Below are 20529 nucleotides of genomic sequence, written 5' to 3'. Positions count from 1 at the left end.
AGAATGCAGTGCATCTTTGCACTGTAAACAAATATTCCACAGCATGAATGAGTGTAACACATCTTAAACTAATATTCCACAACAACATAATGCATGGAGGACCAGCTGTAGGAGTGAGAATTACCTCTGAAGCAGTGAGTGTCCTTGTGAGAGACAGTGAGTGTTCTTTCAGTGTAGTTGTTGTGGTCCTCCCAACAGCAGCAGAAAGGTTTTACCATCATGAACTCAGACAAATGCAAGGAAAGGCCTTACTTTCATGAGGGCTTGTGTCTAAAGAGTTATGACAGTGAATGGTAGAACAAGCAACTGAGAGTAAGTATTCTTTCCTGATTCAGTATTTGTTTAGTTTTCCAAGACAAAGCCCCACAACACAAGAGTCACTGAATGAGTGCTCTCAGTATTGAGTGCATCAGAGATCTTTACCCAAATGATATAAATTGGGCTATTAAAAGAATAGCTGGTTAATGATAGAGAATCAGTTATGAGTGGCTGTTTCTGTTTTCTCCTGTGTTTTTTCGGCTTGGATATGCTAAACTCTTTCATCCTAATATAAACAAATTCCCTTTATGAGAGCATCCAAGCAAGATACCAGTTACATTTCCAGTATTTCTGATGAAAAGGATGTAGGCCTAGATATGGAATAGGCTTTAAGTTATAAGAGAGAAATTGCTTGGGGACTCCCCGTGAGATAGCTGTTTTTTTTTTTTTTTTAATAGCTTATAGTTTACAAATCCTTTAAGAAATATATTTACGAATCTCAAAAATAAAGTCAACAAAAAGTAAATGCTAAGTACTTTAGAACACAGTTATCAGAGTAGAAGTACTGTTAAGAATGATGACTATTAGTATTAGTAACAAATGTGAATGAAAGGCCAAAAAGTTAGGTGTGTTGCTAATGTAATTATGCTGTTTAAAATATGAGCCTGTGTATATTTTTGTCTTGTCTGAAATGTTTGCCTGGCAGTGTCAAGGAATCTTTGAAGTTTTTAGATTGTCTAAAACTGAATGTCTCAATTTCTTTTGTATAGAAAACTCTTAAAAATTTTCAGAAACACAAATGCTTCAGTGTTGAACTTTGGGACATATGGTATCTGGGATTGGAATACAGGTATTATTCATTTCTCAAATAGAAGTTGAATATCCTTTACTTGAAATGCTTAGAACCACGTTTCAGGTTTTTTTTTTTTTCTATAACTTTGAGGGGGCAGTATTTGCACATATATAACATGAAATTTCTTGGGCAGGGGATTCATTTAAACACAGAATTTTTTTTTACACAGAGCCTGAAGATAATTTGTACAGAATTTGCAGTATGCCTGTGCCTTGGCTGTGACTGGCTGTGACTAGCATGAAGTCAGGTGGAGAATTTCCTGTTCCTGTTCTGTTGGTTCAGAAAGCTGCAGACTTTATAGCACATTGGATTTTGAATGTTTGGATTAGGGATGCTGTATCTCTATATCAGTGCATGAGCTTTAGAACTCAAAAATGATTTGTGATATTAGGCTCAGAGGTTCTGAGCTATTAAAAGAGATTAGCATTCAAATATCTAGCATTAGGTTCAGCTTCATTAAAGATGTTTATACTTTTATTTATATTGTATTCATTTTTGTGTGGGTGTGGGTTTTTTTTTTTTTTTTTTTTTTTTCTTTTGACACAGGGTTTCTCTATGTAGCCCTGGCTGCCCTGGAACTCACTCTGTAGACCAGGCTAACCTTGAACTCAGAGAGATCTGCCTGCCTGCCTGCCTGCCTTCCAAGTGCTGGGATTCAAGACATGTGCCACCACCTTGTATTCTTTTTGGGTGGAATATTCTTAAATCTTCCTCCATGAGAAATTTCAGAAGGAATGCTAGGTAAAGTAGATCAGTGTGGCCATTCAGGAAACTGGGTGGCCCATAGGATACTTGTTAGGATGAGAACACAAATGCCAGCCTTCGTCCTACAGATCCAGCATGGCATCAACATCATAAAACTGGTATCTGAGAAGTAGGCTCATGTTATCCAGACCTTTAGATCTTACTGGGTAAAAATAATAGTGCAGATTTCTTTTGTATAGTGAGAAATAAAATAGTCTACTTTATTCCAACAGAAGAAGCAAAGCAGCTCATAAAAAGATACATAGAATTTGGTAATCAACTTAAGTATTATACAAGAATGAAGCAAAAGGAAAGCCACCTGAAGTGACAAAATGTAGGAAGGAGACCAGGAAATAGATGTTACCAACATACTTAACATTTTAAAAATATCCCATTTTATTCTGTTGTGTGTATTAGTGTTTTACCAGCATGTATGTCTGTGTATCATGTGCATCCCTGGTGCCTGAGCTGGCCAAAATAGGGAGTCAGTCAGATTCCCAGGGACTAACGTTGTATACAGACAGTTATGAGCTGCCACGTGGGTGTTGGGAATCAAACTGGGTCCTTTGGGAGAGCAGCCAGTGCACTTAACTGCTGAGCCATTTCTCCAGACCACCAATATACTTAAAAAAGTATATTATTTGAAAATGTCAGGATGTTTATAATTTTAGTCATTTTCCTCTTACTTCCCCCTCCCCCACTGTGAAAACCTTCTGTTGTTTGTTGCTCTTTTGGGGGCCTGCCTCCCAAATAAATCATACACGGAGGCTTATTCATAATTATAAATGCCCAGCCTTAGCTTGGCTTGTTTCTAGCCATCTGTCCTTAACTTAAATTACCCCATCTACCTTTTGCCTCTGGGCTTTTTCCTCTTTTTACTTCTGTATGTCTTACTTCCACTCTTACTCTGTGGTGGCTAGCTGTGTAGCTGACCCATCCTTCTCTCCCTTTCTCTCAATTTTTCTTCTCCTCAGATTTCTCTTCTCTCTGCCTGCCAGCCCCGCCCCCCTCTCTCCTGCCTCGCTATTTGCCATTCAGCTCTTTATTAGACCATCAAGTGTTTTAGACAGGCACAGTAACACAGCTTCACAGAGTTAAACAAATGCTACATAAAAGAATGTAACACATCTTTGCATTATTAAACAAGTGTTCCACAGAAAACAAATGTAACATCTCAAAATAATATTCTATACCCTTCTCTCCCAAATGGTCTTCCTTCAACTTTCATTTCTGCTTCTTGTATGACTAATTTAATTAGGGTTGCTGATATGAACATGAGTGGGAGGTTATTACTGGATAACAGACAACTTATCAGTGGCTACACCACTAGAGAAAAAGGCACCTTCACCCAGCAACCATTAATTGTCATTCCTCAGGGAGGAGTGGCACATTATAGGCTCCTCTTGTATCCATGTTGGCCCCAAAATGTCACGTAAGTGAGTTTTGGGTTTAGACTCAGACCTTACCCCATGGTATCTCATTATGTATATATGACTATCCCCAAATCCTTAAACAAACAACGACAAAAAAAATTTTTTTTTGAATACCTTGGTCCCCAGCATTTTGGATAAGAGTCCTCCATCTATATAGGCATTATTTATAATAGTCTGACAGGATTTACAAGTTCACTTTAGACTTTCTTGGGATAGATGTCTACAGACAGTATAGATAACGTTTTAGGAGTTCCTCAGTGATTATTTCATGCAGAGATATTTTTTGTGTAATTTTAGGCTTAGAATTATTTATATTCAGTTAGCTTTCATTAAGAAATAGTAAAGTGATGGCGGCGCACGCCTTTAATCCCAGCACTCGGGAGGCAGAGCCAGGTGGATCTCTGTGAGTTCGAGGCCAGTCTGGGCTACAGAGTGAGTTCCAGGACAGGCACCAAAACTACACAGAGAAACCCTGTCTCGAAAAACCAAAATAGAAAAGAAAGAAAAGAAAGAAAGAGAGAGAGAGAGAGAGAGAGAGAGAGAGAGAGAGAGAGAGAGAGAGAGAGAGAGAAGAAATAGTAACGCTCAATACGGTGTGAGACTAAATGGAGGTCACTAGAGGTTCCATTCATAAAAATTGTTCTTACACAAGGTCAGAATTCTTCATAAAGAAGAAATTTGTAGGGCTGAAGAGATAGCTCAGCAGTTAAGAGCACTTGCTGCTTTTAAAGTCCTGGGTTTGGATTGCAACACTCAAATTTGGTTCATGGTTGTTGATAACTCCACTTCCAGAGCATCTGGTGTCCTCTTCTGGCCTCTCTGGGCATTACATGCTTGTGACACATAGATGCTACAAACACTCATACACATAAAATAAAAATAAATCTTTTAAAAAGAATTTTGTGTCTGTCAGGAGACATTCATGCAGCACTGAGAAAAAGGCAGATGTGTATGCTATATGTTTGACAAATCTACATTAATTTAAACTGTTAGTTTTATAGAAAATAGTGACCATGGATGCCTTAGAAAAGTGAAATAAATAATTCATCCAGGAATTCACAAAATACCTATCATTGAGATATATTTCTTCTTAGTATGTGTTTTAAGTAGACACTTTTTTTTTCTCTTCCCCAGATCCCTTTCTGTTATACTATTAAGAAAATAATTAGGAGTCCTGACCTGTGCATCTACCATGTGATATAGCCTTCCAGCCCTTGTGTTTGTGAGACAGAATGTCACAATGTAGCCCTGCTGGCCTGGAGCTCTGCTTCACAGATTCTGGGTGATAAGCATGTCTCACCACACCTAGTTAGTAGCATCTGTTAAAAATGTAAGTTATTAGCCAGGTGATGGTAATGCATACCTTTAATCCCAGCACTTGGGAGGCAGAGGCAGGTGGATCGAGTTTGAGGCCAGCCTGATCGAGTTTGAGGCCAGCCTGATCTACAAAGTGAGTTTCAGGACAGCTAGGACTAAACAGAGAAACTTGTTTTGAAACCCCCCCCCAAAAGTTAATTATTAATATTTGCCATTATGAATTAAAGAAGAATGTAAAACTTTAGTTCATTTAAAATATAAATGTAAAATGTATTTTGATATTAATGAAAAATATGTTTTCCAAATAAACTTAATGAGAAGAGCAGCATTGATTTGCATTTAAAAATATCCTAATGTTTTGCTTAGTAAAAGACAAATTCTCAAATGTGCTTATTATAACATGCTAGAAAATCCATCTTAGAAAATATATAGTTAGGAAAGAACATAATTTAGTATCTTCTTGTAGGTCATTGTGGATAGTCTTCTTTGATATTATACTAGAATGTGACAAGTGTTAATTTCTTAAAGGCTAATTGCAGTGTTGAAACCATATTAATGAATACTTCGTGCTGTGTAAAATTTAATCCATTTGTCCACCTTGCACTTTTAGTGGATTATCTACCCACATACATGTTATAGTATTACACATAAATAATTTGGAAATTGTATTTATTAATGTATCATTTTGCTGTTACAGCCATAAAAAACTACTACAGGCTGAGTACCTTAAGCCACATACTTTCTCATTTTTCTAGCGCTACAGATTGATTTCTTATGAGTCCTTGGTTTGTGTATAGTTACCTGCCCTTCCCATGTCTTTGTATTATTTTTCTTCTCAGTGTATCCACGTTTAGGCACCCTTAGTTAGAGCCCAAAGTAATAACTTTGTTTAGCCTTAATTACTCTTTCAAAGGTTAATTTGGACCTTATCTCCCAATACAATCATTTTCTAAGATAAGAGGTAAGGCCTTTAAGGAACAAATTTGGGCTGAGGGGCACACATTTCAATCACTAACAGTAGTGATCTCTCTATATCTTTGTGCACTCAATCAAGAAGCCACAGGTGTCAGAGAGAAAGTCTTGAACTGTTGGGAAGTTTTCTGGATCACAGGTTCAGTTTTTATTATTGCCTAAAAGTGGATTTGTTATTGATAACACGTACTACCATTTGTTTGACTTGAAGAGGTAGGCTCACCTGATTTTGTAGAGAAAATGCCTGCCAGATTCTGAGTTCTAAACAACTATAGTTGGTGTTCTTTCAAAATTGGGATTTGTGAAAATAAGTTTACCTTCCAGCTCAAATATTAGCTCCAGGTGGGCTCTGGAGGAACAGTAAGGGTGACAGAGGGGTAGATTTCCTGTTTCCACACATGGAATGGTAAATAGAGCATATGGCTAAGAGTTGTGATTTAATAACGTGAGTATTATTTGTCAGGCACTCATCTGTAAGGAAAACAGGCTTTTGTGTTTTAACAAGGACACAATTGTGAAAAGCACAAGGGTGTTTAGTACATGTTGGTGTGACAGCTTTGATTTGTGTAGATGGTGGCGTCTTGCTCCTCTTGTAACTATGTATGCAAAGGTCAGTACAAGGAAAAAGAAAGTGTTCTATTGACTGAGTAATGGCCCCTCCCACACCTTCCCACACTCTCCTTACCCTAGTTCCGGGCACCTGTAAATGTCTTACAGCAGATGATGAAAGGGACTTTGTGATCAATCGGAGATCTCGAGATAGGAAGATTAGCCTGGAATAAATAACTGGGTGGTGTCAACGTAATCACAAAGGTCTTTAAAAGAGGAAGGCAGGTGGATCGGGGTCATTGGCAGGAGACTTAGAGAGAAAGCCGAGACGTTGGCATGATACGACAAGAGACCATGGATCAAGGAACGGAGGAGGCCTTTAGAAGCTGGAGAAAGCAAGGAAACAGATTTTGTTCTTAGAACGTACAGGAGGAATGCATTCCAGCTGACACCTTGATCTTGGACTTTTGGTATCTATCTAGAACTGTAAGTAAATGAGTTTATGTTGTTTCAGTAAATACATTTTGATTTTTTTTTTTACAGTAGCAGTAGAATTTTGATAAGTGTGTTAGTATTAATGGTTTTAACTTTACAGACATTTTGTAAGAGATCTTACAGATCTCCAGGGTCTAAAAACCCTACTTGACACAATGAATTTCAAGATAAACTAGCAGCCAGAAGCATACTGGGTTGCTAAATAAAGTGACTTACCATCTGTTAAAAACTTGAGGCAAGGTTTTTTGTTTGTTTGTTTCCCGAGACAGGGTTTCTCTGTGTAGCCCTGGCTGTCCTGGAACTCATAGAGATTCCTGTCTCTGCCTCCTGCATGCTGGGATTAAAGGCGTGAGCCACTGGCTGACTACAGGCAAGGTTTTTATGTGTCAACTCTCTATCATGTTCCAGTTCTCTTAGTTATATATACAAGGCTGGAAAAAAAAATAGCTGAAAATAATGGCTTTTATTTTGCTTGTGGAATTTGACTACATTTTTCCTTATGTGTTTTAGGTTTTTCAAATAGTAACAATTTAGCTACAGAATTAAAAAGGTAGCTGTCCACATTGCCTCTGCAGTGTCTGCTTTCCTCATCCTTCTTTGTGCTGGTCATTGCTAGTCCTACTCCAGTATACACGTGTTTATTCTTTTATTTTTTTCAGTAACATCATTCTACTTGTTCCTTTTGGTTTATAAGTAGTTTATGGTCTTCACATAAATCTCTTAGGACTGATGCATGATGTATTTTAATTGACTTTTTTGTTTTGTTTGGATTTTGAGTCTCTTGTTGCTCAGGCTAGTCTTGAAATCACTATGTACCTGAGGCTGGTTTTGAACTCCCAATCCTCCTCATAGTTCAAACTTCATGGGCAAGAATATATAGATTTAATAGGGGCTGAGTTCAATTCCCAGCAACCACATGGTGGCTCACAACCATCTGTAATGAGATCTGGTGCCTTCTTCTGGCCTGCAAGGACACAGGCAGACAGAACACTGTATACTTAATAAATAAAATAAATCTTAAAAAGAATATATAAATTTATCATGGGCAACCATATGTGCTGATTATTTATCCTTTCCTTACAATACCTAAGAGAGAGCACGTGCATCCCAGTCTTAAAGGTCCCCTTGGCCACGCGCCAGGGGCGTATACTTCAAGGTCATAGGTATAACAGCTACCTGCTACCTCACTGGGGGTGTGCTTCAAGGCATGGCTCAAACAGCCACCCACTACAGGTATGCATGTAGGAGGAACTCCTTAATGCAGTTTTGTCCAACAGCCGTCTATTTAGTATATTAGCTGTTCATATTTTATAGTTTTTAGGAGCCTTTTTTCCTTTTTATTTGGAATCATGAATTTATAGAGGAAAGTTTGGTTTAACTAGTTACCTATAGAAATGGATAGACTATTCAGTTGAGTGGGAGGCAGTAATTCTTATACTGTCATAACTGCATTGCACAAAACCCCACCAGAACGATAGTGGCGATCAGGAGGAAAAGTGACAGAATTGAGACTTTGGTGGGAAGCAGAGCATAGGTATGTTAAGGGGTTTTCTGACGCCGTCAGTGATTATCACTCCTGCTTCTCAATTTCCTGAGACAAAGATCTAGACTGCCTACCCAGTTCAGACTAGTTGTATTTGTTTGTTTTGAGACACAGTCTCTCTGTAGTCCTGGCTGGCCTCGAACTCAGTATGTAGATCAGGCTCACTTTGAAATTGCAGAGATCCATCTGCCTCTACTCCTTTAATGCTGGGATTAAGGGCATGTGCCCCTATATGTGGTTTAGACTAGTTTAGGAAGAAAAAAAAAAAAGACTATGGTAGAAGAAATTGTAGAAGTGTTTTATTATACCTGAAAATCCTTTGTGACAATTTTGGCATGGGTATCCAAAGTTTACACATCCCAGCCATCAAATAGATTATGTCATGATATTCTGATAGCTTATCCTGGACTCATAAAAGTATTTTATGATTCACTTAAAGATTTAATAATGATTTGGATTGCTGTGGGGGAAAATGTTGGTTCTGAGACTGGTATGGGAAAATATAAAATGAGCCTGGAGTACCTTACAAGTGTCAGAAACAAGACCATACTTTTAAAACCTATTGGGATCATGTCAGAGGAACCTGAAAGAGCTCCTACTGGACAGAGCAAGAATCAGGGGAACCACAAGGGCACAAATGTGGATTATTGTTCTAAGTATGAAGTGAGCCCACATCAGTGCTATAAATGATATAAATAAATGGGGGTGGGGGCAGAGACAAGTCTAGCTTGAGGAAGAATTCCAAAAAGTTATGTAGCTTTGCAGCTTTATGGAGAAGGAGCTTTATTTCAACATCTTTCTTCCTTGAAAGTGGCCTTGACTTAATGACAGTCCAAAGAATAGAGTCAGGGGTAGGTAGAAACAGAAATGTTTTAGTGGAGAACCTTGGCAAATGTTGTTATTCAAATGATGAACATTAATGTCACCAATGAGTTAAGATTGATATACCCCTGAAGATGTCATCCTTGTATTCTTCTTTCCAAAGATCGATAACCCAAATCTATTCTCCACAAAAAATAATAGGTAAAGAATAGGAGACACTTTCCAGGATACCTGACCAGTAAAGGTCACGGAAACAAGTCATATCTGAAAATGGTCAGCAACTAAAGACGATAACCAAGTGAAGTATGGTACCTGACTGGAATCCAGACTACAAAGACGACATGGAGAGAAAATATTCTAAAGTCCAAGTGAAGTTTGGAGTTTACCAATGTTAGCTTTTAATTTTGAAAAATATACCATGGAAATATAAAATATTAACAGTTGAGAAAATGAGTAAGAAGTACTCAGGATCTTTCTATTCTGAAATAAAGTTTACTTTTAAAGATAGATTGGAAAAGACTGGGGATATAGTTTAGTGGTATAGTGCTTGCCTTGCATGTCCAGATCCCTAGGTTCAAGTCCCAGTACTGCAAAGATTGATAGATAGATAGATAGATGATAGATGATAGATAGATAGATAGATAGATAGATACATACATACATACATACACACACATAGAAGAATTAACAGACGTGATGGCATGTGCTTGCAGACCCAGGTTCAGTCTAGCTAGAGCTAAAGTGAAAACCTGTCTTAATATCCCTATGCTTCATGCCCCCCCCAATGGTTGGAAATAATTAACTTTTAAATATAAAATCTAAATAAGCTTGTAGAGAATATGAGTAATTAAGAAAAATATAAGATTGATATCAGGTCCAAAGGAAATTCTAGTTCCCCAAATGGGACAAGATGTATGCGAGGGGGCACATAATGAAACTGCCAGCATGACCACTCTGTGATACGATGAAGGTTTTATTGTAGATAGAGAGAGAACAGCCAGGGGCACCTGGAAGAAAGAGTCCAGAGCAGAGAGGAAGCAGACTGAATGTGGCCAGGGCTAGGGAAGCGGGAGTTGGAGAGAGGAGTGGAAAGAGATGGCTAGCTACCCAGATAGAGAGGCTGCAGACCCACAGTTCAGAAGGAGGGGCAGAGACGGCTTCTGTGACAACCCCCTCCCCCATCCCCAAGAAAGTAACAGCTTAGACAGAAAGTGAGCGAAGAGAACTCTTCGAAAGTGTGGGAAGGACGCTGAAGTGCGGCTCTCCACAGTTGACAGCTTCTAGTGGGGTGCAGGCGCGGAAGGACTCAGTTTTCTCTAAGGGTTAACTACTGGGTGTTTGGCCATGCTCCAGTGACTAAGTGACAACACAGATTGGACTTTGTTTCCTTCTTCACTGCTCTCTTTTTGTCGGGGGAGGTCATAAACGTGGGGAGGGGCGGACCTGGGAGGACTGGAAGGTGGATATGACAAGGGCGAGTGATGTGAAATTCCTGAGTAAGCAATAAAAATATTATGTAATTAAAAAAGAGAGTTAGAGTTGGGGGAGGAGAGAGAGAATGAACGAGAGAGTAAATCAGAGTACGGGCAGAGAATAGTGAGGATAGCTGGTTATTAAGAGAGTGAGTGGCTGGGGGAGTCGGGGAGGGGCGGACCAGAGGGCTAGTGTTGGGGAGGGGCTTTGGGATGTTTAACAAGTACTTGTGACCCTGACAGAGCCTGGAGGCTGACATGGGTTTTGATATACAGCCACAGGTGTATGTCAGTGAGAGCCCTAAGTCCTGCCAGAGGGAAGGCTAAGGAAAATGACTCCTTTTGGCAGATGGGAACTGGTTTCCCAAGTTCTTGAGGAATGATCCTATAGTTCAGTTTGAGCTCATTTCTGAATATATAGACTGCCTTTTAGAGTTCAGGGAATTGGAGTTTATTTCCTTTGGACCTGAAGTTGAAAATGAAAATCACCTAACTTGGTTATCATCTTTGTGACCTTTTTTATTTTTTTTTAATTTTTTTTATTTTTAGATTTAACTTGTTTCTGTGACCATGCAGACACAATTATGTTGGAATAATTTTATATACATGTAGACTCTATTTTATAGACTTAATTTTAACTGTGTATTTCCTAGTCTACAAATAATTACTAGGCTACTTTATGGACCAGATGCCAAGATGAGGAATGCTTAGGCTAGTGGAGTGAGTGAGAATGCTGTGGGTCTTCTTTTGAGGTTGTTGCTATCTAGGGAGAGAGGATGTGCTATCTAGGGATGATGAACGTGAGAACATGTAAGTGGTAGAACCAATGACATGTCTGTCATTTAAGGTTAAAAACTGAAGAACACTACAGTTAAGGCAGGTGAAAGAAGGGAGCCGTGGACTGAGGGGACGGGAGCGTGAGTGTATGTGCCCTTGGAGACGATCAGCTGGTGCTGAAGCCTCATAGCTCAAGCTCCAGGGAGGAACAATGTCTGGAGAGCAGAGAGAGGACATTTAGAAAGGGCTAGCCTGAGACTGAAGAAGTAGCAAAGTAAAATCAAGATCATGCGACTTAGCATGGGATTTCCCCTGAAAATGATAGGAACTCACTGAGAGGACTAAAGCTAGGCAGTGATACAAGGAGTCTACTGCGGCGTGGGGAGAAGTGCAGGGTAAAGGTAATAAGGAGGACATGACCTGGTATAGTGTGTTAAAAGTGATGGTAGACTACAAGCTGTTTGCAGTTGATACCTGCTGGGAAAGGGAAAAAATCACTCTTTCCCAATGGAGAGTCAATGGATATATCAGCCACACTCCAGGGAGGGCCCCATGCCCCCTAGTAGTTGGCCAACACAAAATGGACTCTGTGTATTTTTTATGGGCTTTTGGTTTTATTTGTTTTGTTTTTTTTTTGGGGGGGGGGAGGAGAGAGACAGAGAGACAGAGAGAAAGAATTTGGGCAAGATAGGGAAGATCTGGGAAGAATTAGGGGAGGAGAGATTATGACCAGACAGACAGACAGACACAGAGAGAAAGAATTTGGATAAGATAGGGAAGATCTGGGAAGAATTAGGGGAGGAGAGATTATGACCTGACAGACAGACAGACACAGAGAGAAAGAATTTGGATAAGATAGGGAAGATCTGGGAAGAATTAGGGGAGGAGAAATTATGACCAAAATATATTATATGAAACAAATTAAAGATACTTAAAGAGATTGTTGCTAGAAGATAAAAGTTGAAATGCTAGGAGTTGGAGTCATTTTATGAATAATAATGAAATTCTGTGTTTGCTGTCACCTCAGGTAGAAAACTCGGACACAGTAATCCAAGAGTCGCCATTTAGTATAGTGCACTACATGCTTGCCTACAGCCCAGCCTCATGGAGGTATTTTTTCGTGTGTCAAGTAACATAAAATTAGCCAGCACAGTGACCAAGCCTATTTCTTTGGGACTCCCAGACCCTGGGCTTTGCCCTAAAGCCACTCCAGTAACTATATTTAATGGCTGCCTGTTGGAGAAAATCCAGGTGCTTTCAGATGGTCTTCTCAGAATTATTTTTAGAAATAAACTGTTCCAAAGTTCATCTGGTCTGTTGTAAGCGAGGTCATGTTCTTTGTGCATTTGATAGCTTCGCTCTGTTGCCAGTCCCCGGGTAGACCTTCTCTGCACCCGCATCCCCAGGCTGTTTAGCCGGAGCAGCCTACTTAATCTGAGTGGAAGTGAAGGACTGCCCAGATGTGTGCCTTTATGGAACAGTAAGGCGATACAGTTAGGGAACACTAGAATATGTTAAATTGATGATTCAGTGCTGTGATTTGGAATGTTTTAAATGTACTAGGAAAAAGAACATGATATTGATCTGTTGGTGCCTGCCTAGATAAAATGAGCCTAAAGTACCAACGAAATCCTAAAAATACTGAATTGGTATCACTGGAAAGAAGTGAGTTTGTTTTTTATTACAGTACACAATCAGGCTACTTGTACCTAAAATCCATCTGCAAATGTTGCCCTAACCCTGCGACAACAGTAAGATTTTTAAAAGGTCCAAAAAAGTGTAAGTCAGTGAGTGCTGTGTTACACCTGCTCTGCCCTGTGGTTAGACGACGTGAAGGAGGAGCAGGTATAACAATTAACTTTTCCCCACTGAGTGAGCAGGGTTCTGTGGAACTGCTTGGGAGAGTTATGAACAATGGTAATTTCTTAGAAGCAGTGCTTAGAAGTATGGAAGTCAGTGAAGCCACTTACACACTTGTTATTTGAAATGGTAAGTAATGTTACACTAAAAGAATTTGGTTAGGGGGAGGATTGAAATCCACATTAGATGTTAGTAAAACTAGAGCTATTCAGGATGCATTTCTAACTCTGAGACTTGAATTGTGATACAAAACACTTAGAGGACACATACATTGTAACTATAGAGCTTCCTGTGTCATTACAAGGCAAAGGTCTTGCAGTCCACCCAGGTAAGGAACAGAGCAGAGCCTCTTCCAGAAGCTCATGCTTGGGCTCTCTGATCACTACCTCTTCCTGTTCAGAGGGAGCTTTCCTTCCCTGGTCCCCTTTCTTAATTCACTTTGGGATTTGATCATTGAAGTATACCCATCCTTAAGATTACAACCTAATATTGCCTGTTTTTGAAAGTTAAAAATGGAATGATTTGTTTCATATGCCTCTATTTCTTCCTTTCCTATGGTGTGGTTTTCCAGAATCATTCATGTGTTGATAGTAGTAGCTATTTGTGATTTTACTCCACACAGTGAGATCATTCTTTTTCTAAATTTACTGCAATTCAGCACATTAATTTTTGATGATCTTTATGGTTTTGGTGGTTTCAAACTGTTACTTTCAGAATGGTGCATACATCTGTGCACCACTTTCATCTGTCCTAGGCGTGAACTGATCGCAGGTTACATCTGTCATAGGTGTGCTCCAAGGTTACTTACTGGCTTCCACTGCTGCACTTTGACCAACCACTTGCTAGTGCCAGACACTATTTATTTTAGGTTGTGATTGTAATGTGCATTTTCTTGGTGGCCAAAGGGATTAGGGATCTCTGCATGTGTAGTAGCTGTTTGAAATCTTTTTGAAGTACAGAACAGGTTATTTGCCCTTTCCCTGCTACTGTCCTATCTATTTTAGAGATTTTTTTTTAAATCAATACAAACTCTTAAATGGATAAAGGTGTTGTACATGCTTTCTACTGCATAGGTATTGTCATGTTAGGAACAGATGACAGATGTTTTCTTTTTTTTTTTTTTTTCGAAGGTTTCTCTTGTGCTTTGCCTTTCTGAATCATTGTATCAGCTGCTCGAACTCACAAGATCGCCTGCTTCTGCTCCGATGCTGATTAGCTGCCCCATCGCCTGGAACAGATGTTTTCATTGTAATGGGGTCCTATGTGATGTTTTCCCCTGTATGATTCATGCTCTTGTATTTTGAGAAAAATGTTTGTACTTTCAAGTCATGAAGATATTCCTCCTCTATTATTTTTATAAGATCTTTGTTTACCTTTTACCTTTAGACCCGAATGATGGTGTGCATGTGTGTTAGGATGTGTGGATGTGTGCATTTCTTTATCCTAACATGGAGATAGCCAGTGGCCCTAGCATTATGGTTGTGATAGCCAGCTTTAAACACCACTCGTGTGTTGTGCTTTTGTAGAGATGAAGGAAGGGCCTGTGTATAGGAGGAAGTCCTTCCAGACTCACTTGTTTCTGTATCTTTGGTTTATTTTCCCCCATAGTGGGCAGTAGTGTCGTCTTTTAGTTCCTTGCTTTTCAGTCTCTCGCCCCACCTTACTCTTTGTCCCCTTTTTCCCATTCCCCTTCCTCTTCCTTCCATAACTAATTGTGTCATTATAGACTGGACAATCAGTCTTTCCAACAAGTCAGTTTGTCTTTTTGTTTTCTGATTCTTGACTTGCTTTTATCTTCTACTTTCTGTAAATGGTTAGCTCTTTGGCTTTCTATTTCAATTTGAGTATATTTAAGGCTATAAATTTCTCTATAGATACTATTGAATCTTTATGATGTTATCTTTGGTTATCACCATTAATTTTCATTTTAACTTCTACAATAGTATTTACTTGAGTTATTTAGAACTGTAACTCATAATTTCTGAACATATAAGAGAACTTTTTTTTTTTTTATTTTTTCGAGACAGGTTTCTCTGTGTAGTTTTGGTGCCTGTCCTGGATCTCGTTCTGTAGACCAGGCTGGCCTCAGAACTCACAGAGATCTGCCTGCCTCTGCCTCCTGAGTGCTGGGATTAAAGGCGTGCGCCGCCACCGCCCGGCTACTGGTTCTATTTCTAAGCAATTTTATAGTATCGTTGCATTGTAATCCGAGTGTAGACAGTGTATAATTTCAGTGTGTTCAGCTTGCACGGTCACTCAGGAAAAGTCGTTTTTGTAAGTGTTCAATTCCTGGCATGAGAGGGAGCAAGAGAATGTATGCTTGTTAATTTGTTGAAATATGTCTTTTAAAGTACATGAAAAAAGAAGTAAAAAGGAAAGGAAAAGACATGGCTGCTCCTAGGGATGGTGGAGGAGAAAGTTTATTGTAGATATGCGGGAGAGTATAGTCAGAGGCAGGGACATCTGGGAGAGTCCAGAGTGGACAGGACCAGGCTGATCTGGGACATGTGGGGGAGGGGGAGGGGAAGCAGGTGCAGCAGCCAGGAGGCCAAAGTACAAAAGGGGAAGGGGTTGGGGCACCAAAATGCCTGGACTATACAGGGAAGAGCCTCTGGGGGAAGGCCTGAGTGTCAGGTAGAGGGTGGGGAATGACAGCCGCACCTTGTTACAGTAGGGACTGAGGGATGCTGGGAGAACCTCTGGGCCAGGTCCGGCTTTGATATGTTAAAAAGGCACCTCAGCTGTTTGTCCCCTGTTTGAAATGTAACAAACGTAGTTTTCTTGGATCATTAGTGTTATTTGTGACCAGCAGGCTGGACCATGATGATATCACAATATAAATAGTCTGATCTATCCAGACACCATGCGGTTGAGGTTGGAATCAAGGATGTGCTTGACAAGACAGGGGTTTGCAAGTCCTGTGTGTGCACCTACCCGGCTGGTTGTTGATTTTGGTTCTTGGGAGTCTCCCCTTTGAGCCTTTCCTGCATGCTGTGTTTAAGAATTCTGGACTTTGCTCTCTGCTCCCCTGGCTTCCACCACACCCTGATTGTAATTCATTTTAATTTCCTGGTCACAGTCCTTCCGCCTCACCTTCTCATGTACCTTGTCCTCTTCTGAAGTGAGACTGGAGAGTGTGTTTGCCTAGGTGAGCAGTCTCAACTTTATGAGGTAGGAACAGTACAGAACTGGTTTGTAATTTAGTTTGTTGTAGGGTTGACTTCTTAGACTCTATGTTTCTTTGTTTAGTGGTGGTTAACTTTGCAGCCATCTGTGTGGCTTTAGTGGATTGCCTTTCTGAAAGCTCTGCTGTGCCTTTCCACCTCCTTATTAGGGAAGAGGGCTGCTGTCAACGAAAGTTTAGTGCCTACTGTTTTCAAATGTGTCTGAAGAGAAAGTGTCTTCTGTGAATCCTGTTATGCATGAAAAATTTGCTTTTGAAATAAAATAAAACCCTTCACATTCATGATCATAAAAGTAATATATTCGTTTAAAAAAGTCCAATGAAGAGGCAGGGATGCAACCTAGTGGTAGAGCACATGTTCAGCGTGCAGGAAAAGTAAGTCAGCATGGCTGCATCATTTACTTGACCTTGTCAGCATTTCACAGATGTGATACTCCTCCTCTGGTGCTGTCCTCTTCATTCTTTGTGACCAAGTTCAGAGAGTGTGCACAAATGCCAGGGAGGTGTGTAGGAAGGTTTTCCTGTTGTGTTAAGGTGTGGAAGAAAATGGTCTCCTACAGGTGAAATGATTTCTGAGTGCTATGCAGTATATATTATACCAAAGAACAGTGAGGGACCAAATTTACGTTAAGCTAAAATAGAATTTTCAAAGAGAATTTGAAATGCACAGAAAAAAAGTACCACATCCATTCCTGTTAAATGCTGATTGCTCACATCAGGGTTAAATAAATAGAATACCCTGCCATACTAGTTGTGGTCTGGATTCTTTTCCTGGAGACTTGACTTCCAAATTCCCTGTGGGCTTTGTAAGCTGTTTGAGTTTTGAGCTTTTGAAATATAGAAACCTATTTAACTTAACCACCTTGGGAGAGAACAGACTCCAGAATAACTGAAAACACAGCAGGCTAAATGAATAAACGTTGCCCTTTCTTACATGCCGTTTTCAGATACACAGAGTTGGATCTTAGAGGTCGTCTCATTCAAGACCGAGGAAAACGCATTTATAGACCCTCATGCCCAAGTTCCATAGACAATTTTCATGGTGGATATCACCCTTTTATTTAACAAGTGTACTACATATGAGGCATTTTAGAAGAATGCTCTCGTCCGTGCGTCCTAGAAGGATCTGTAAAACTTGAACCCCTGTCACACACATGAGCACTAGTTACGTTTGGTATGGCCATTTTAACAACAGAAAGTTACATTCCTACACTTGAAATTTTCTAGCAGAGACAGTGGGAGTAGCTGACTTTGATATACATTTTACTACTGAAAGTCTTTGTTAAGTACAGTCTTCTGTAAGATGGAAAATAGTACCCAAGTAGTCTGCTACAGAATACATCTTTTTTGGCATAATTTGTACATGTAAGAGTTATTAGTATACTGCTAAGTTTTCACCTTTTTCCTAAACTAGAGTGTCTCCTGGCTGGGCTTTGAAAGAAGGGAACAGGAGGCTGCTGGAGGGGATTAGTAAGGAGATAAAACACCATTCATTCAACTCAGTGACTCAGCATTTAAACTTTCTATAAAAGGATTAAAAGAAAATTAAGCATAATCTTAAAGCCAAGACTCCGGAGAAACTTGTTGGTATGTTTTAGTTTTCCCTGTTATGATTCATGAATTTATGTATACATTAGTACATTTATAAACCAGCCTTTTTAGTGTTGATTTTGTTTCCCTACAATGAAAAGGGTCATTGTTTGCATTTAGAATTACCTTTTAAAGCCTTATATTTTCTTAAAATAACAATAAACGTTTCTCCCGTCTTACTATTGAAACTACGTTGTGAGCGCTTTAAATTTCCCAAACCAGTTTCGTCTGTTAGACTTGGCGCTTAGTCATCGTGGCACACAGCAGGACCTGATTAAGAAGGCTGTGCTGCCTCTAAGCCGGGCTAGATTGTAGCCACTAGCAACCAGGCTGCAATAATTTCCCTTTGATGACATCATCCACTGTGGAAGAACCCAGTTGCCTCAGCCAGTCGAACTATACAGTTCCAACCTCATCAAATATGGCATCTCCCTTGCCTGCTATAGCAGGGGGAGGAAAAATGCCACCGTCTTTTTAATCTAGCAAGCTTCTCTCGTTTGCTGCTGCTTCTTTTTTTTCTTCTTTAAAAAAAAATTCTGATCATGGATGATCCTTCCGATCCCTACTTGCCTTATGACGGGGGAGGAGACACTATTCCCTTGAGGGAATTACATAAAAGAGGTAAGAGCATCCCCTTGCTCTGAGTCCTCCGTTGGCTGTCATGCGGCGGCGGCGGCGGCGGCGGCGGCGGCGGCGGGGCGGTTCTGGGAACAGGCTGGCTGTTGTCCTCTTGCTGCAGTGTGCTGCTGCTTAGTTGCCCTGCCTTGTTGGTGTGGGAGAATGCAGCCTTCCCAGCAGGGCTGGGGCCTCCCTGATTGTTTGCTCTCTGCAGATTAGCGCTGCTTCAGATCACATAGGGCTCCGACTCCATCTTCTGTGTGAAAATCCGTTCGGTTTAACTCCAAAAATAAGCTGCTTTTACAGCTAGCTAAGGTCCTGGTGGGTGGCTGGCACCTGCAAAGTAGTGTTTTTCTTCCTCTGGAAACTTGTATTTTCTTTAGTTTACACAGTGAAATCAAGTGCCGGTATACCATTCTGTTGAGCTGCTGCCAATTACCGTGTAGACTTTGCACCAAAAAGTAATAGTAAAGCTCTTAGCTGCATTTTATAACATTTAAAAATAGCAGGAAAGAGCATGTTTTGATTTAGCATATTTTTTCATTTAATGTCTTAGCTAATTGACATACTATATATTGTCTCCCAAAGGTATATTGTACAACTTGATAGCATAAAACAATTTAGGGTTCTTTTTATACATCTAGAATGTAAACCAGTAGTTTGAGAACAGAAGAACACCCAATGTAATGGTGTTAATCTTTTGGCAGGCTCTGCCTCGGTCTCCTTAAAACTAATTAGGTGTTAGTTAATTAAACTGCTCTTTTGCTCATTTTCTTAAATTGATTATTTTTTAAAAAAGACTAGCTGGCATTTGTTGTTCTAGAAATAAATGAAATTCAAGAAACATTCTTTAGCTAGGTAACTTCATATATGAGCCATATTAGTTTGAATTATTTGTTTGATGTTATAAACTTTATGGTTTAATCCCAAATTTTATTAATGTTTACAAGGTAAATAAGGAAAATTTGAAGTGCATTTTGTATCCTGATTTTAAGTTCCATAGAATTTAGGACTTATAATGCATTCAACAGATACTTGCTGGTTATATTGTACCTACTAAACAACAATTAAATTCTGAACAGTTGTGACATTTTTTTTCTATAGAATTCTGTGCTTAGTAAAAGGTTGCTTTTTATATTTTGAGAAAAAACTGTTTCAAGATCATGGCCCATATATTATGCTTTTCTTTATGAGTTGCTTTCCATATACCATTTCCATATATATTCATATATATATATATATATATAATGTTAGAACATGTGAGGAAATATAACTAAAAGTACAAAGATTAATTTTTTTCTAGTTTTTTACTCTCTGAGGTTGTTGTTTTTCTTTTTTCTTTCTCTTTGTTCCCATCATCAGTTTTCTAGTAATAATCTCATTGAACAGTGATTATTCAAATGTCATAGTATTTGCTAATCAATATTTAAATGGTGAAACCAGAGAGGCCGTACTTCTCTGAGTGATGACAACATCCATTTGTTAGTAATGATAAACTAGAAAGGTTAGGGTTGGTAGTCTTTGGTAGGACTAATTTATAAACTGTCTGTAAAACCCACTAGAAATAAGAAATGTCAAAACTTACACGAAACTAGACATACAGATATTACCAGGAGAGAAACAGAAAAAAAGTTCTGTGACCTGTCCTTAGTTTCCGAGGATAATCCTGAAGGCCTGAACCATCCCAGCTCAGGTGTCACTCAGATTCTGGGATGAGACTTCCTCTGTTAACGTGAGCTGAGGGCTTTACGAAGCAGTGTGCATTTGTAGTATAAACCCGCTGGTTATTAGTCTTTAAGAACATACTGTATTGTTCTAGTGTCTATCGGTGAGAAGGTGTTTGTTTTCTGTAATTTAGGACCCTTTGAAACCATAGATCAGCACAAAGGAACTGGTAACATGGACATAGGAAAGTAACTTAAATCAAGAAGAGGGAATCAGCTTTCCCATGAGGACAGAATGCAATAATTAGAAGCAGATCTTTGGGCTGGTAAGGAGGAAGGAGGCAAAATTCGAAGTATAAAATTGTAGAGGGTATTGAT

General features: G+C 39.4%; 1 protein-coding gene across 7 annotated transcripts in view; it reads left to right on the top strand.

Moving 5' to 3' along the window:
- Nucleotides 1–20529, top strand: part of Clcn3 (chloride voltage-gated channel 3) — an 80304-nt gene that overhangs the window by 16370 nt on the left and 43405 nt on the right. The window contains exon 1 of one of the 7 annotated variants that reach the window (XM_037211753.1): nucleotides 5815–6612. The exons of 4 other annotated variants lie outside the window; for them this stretch is intronic. The gene's annotated coding sequence lies outside the window, so the exon portion shown is untranslated. Of the gene's footprint in view, nucleotides 1–5814; nucleotides 6613–18044; nucleotides 18491–20529 lie in introns of those variants that run through there. 2 more of the 7 variants (XM_028881049.2, XM_028881052.2) reach the window with 2 other exon arrangements.

Source organism: Peromyscus leucopus, chromosome 17, assembly GCF_004664715.2.
Source record: "Peromyscus leucopus breed LL Stock chromosome 17, UCI_PerLeu_2.1, whole genome shotgun sequence".
NCBI classification, from domain to species: domain Eukaryota; kingdom Metazoa; phylum Chordata; class Mammalia; order Rodentia; family Cricetidae; genus Peromyscus; species Peromyscus leucopus.
The sequence above is the reverse complement of the archived record's forward strand: the minus strand, read 5'-3'. Positions and strand labels throughout refer to the sequence as shown.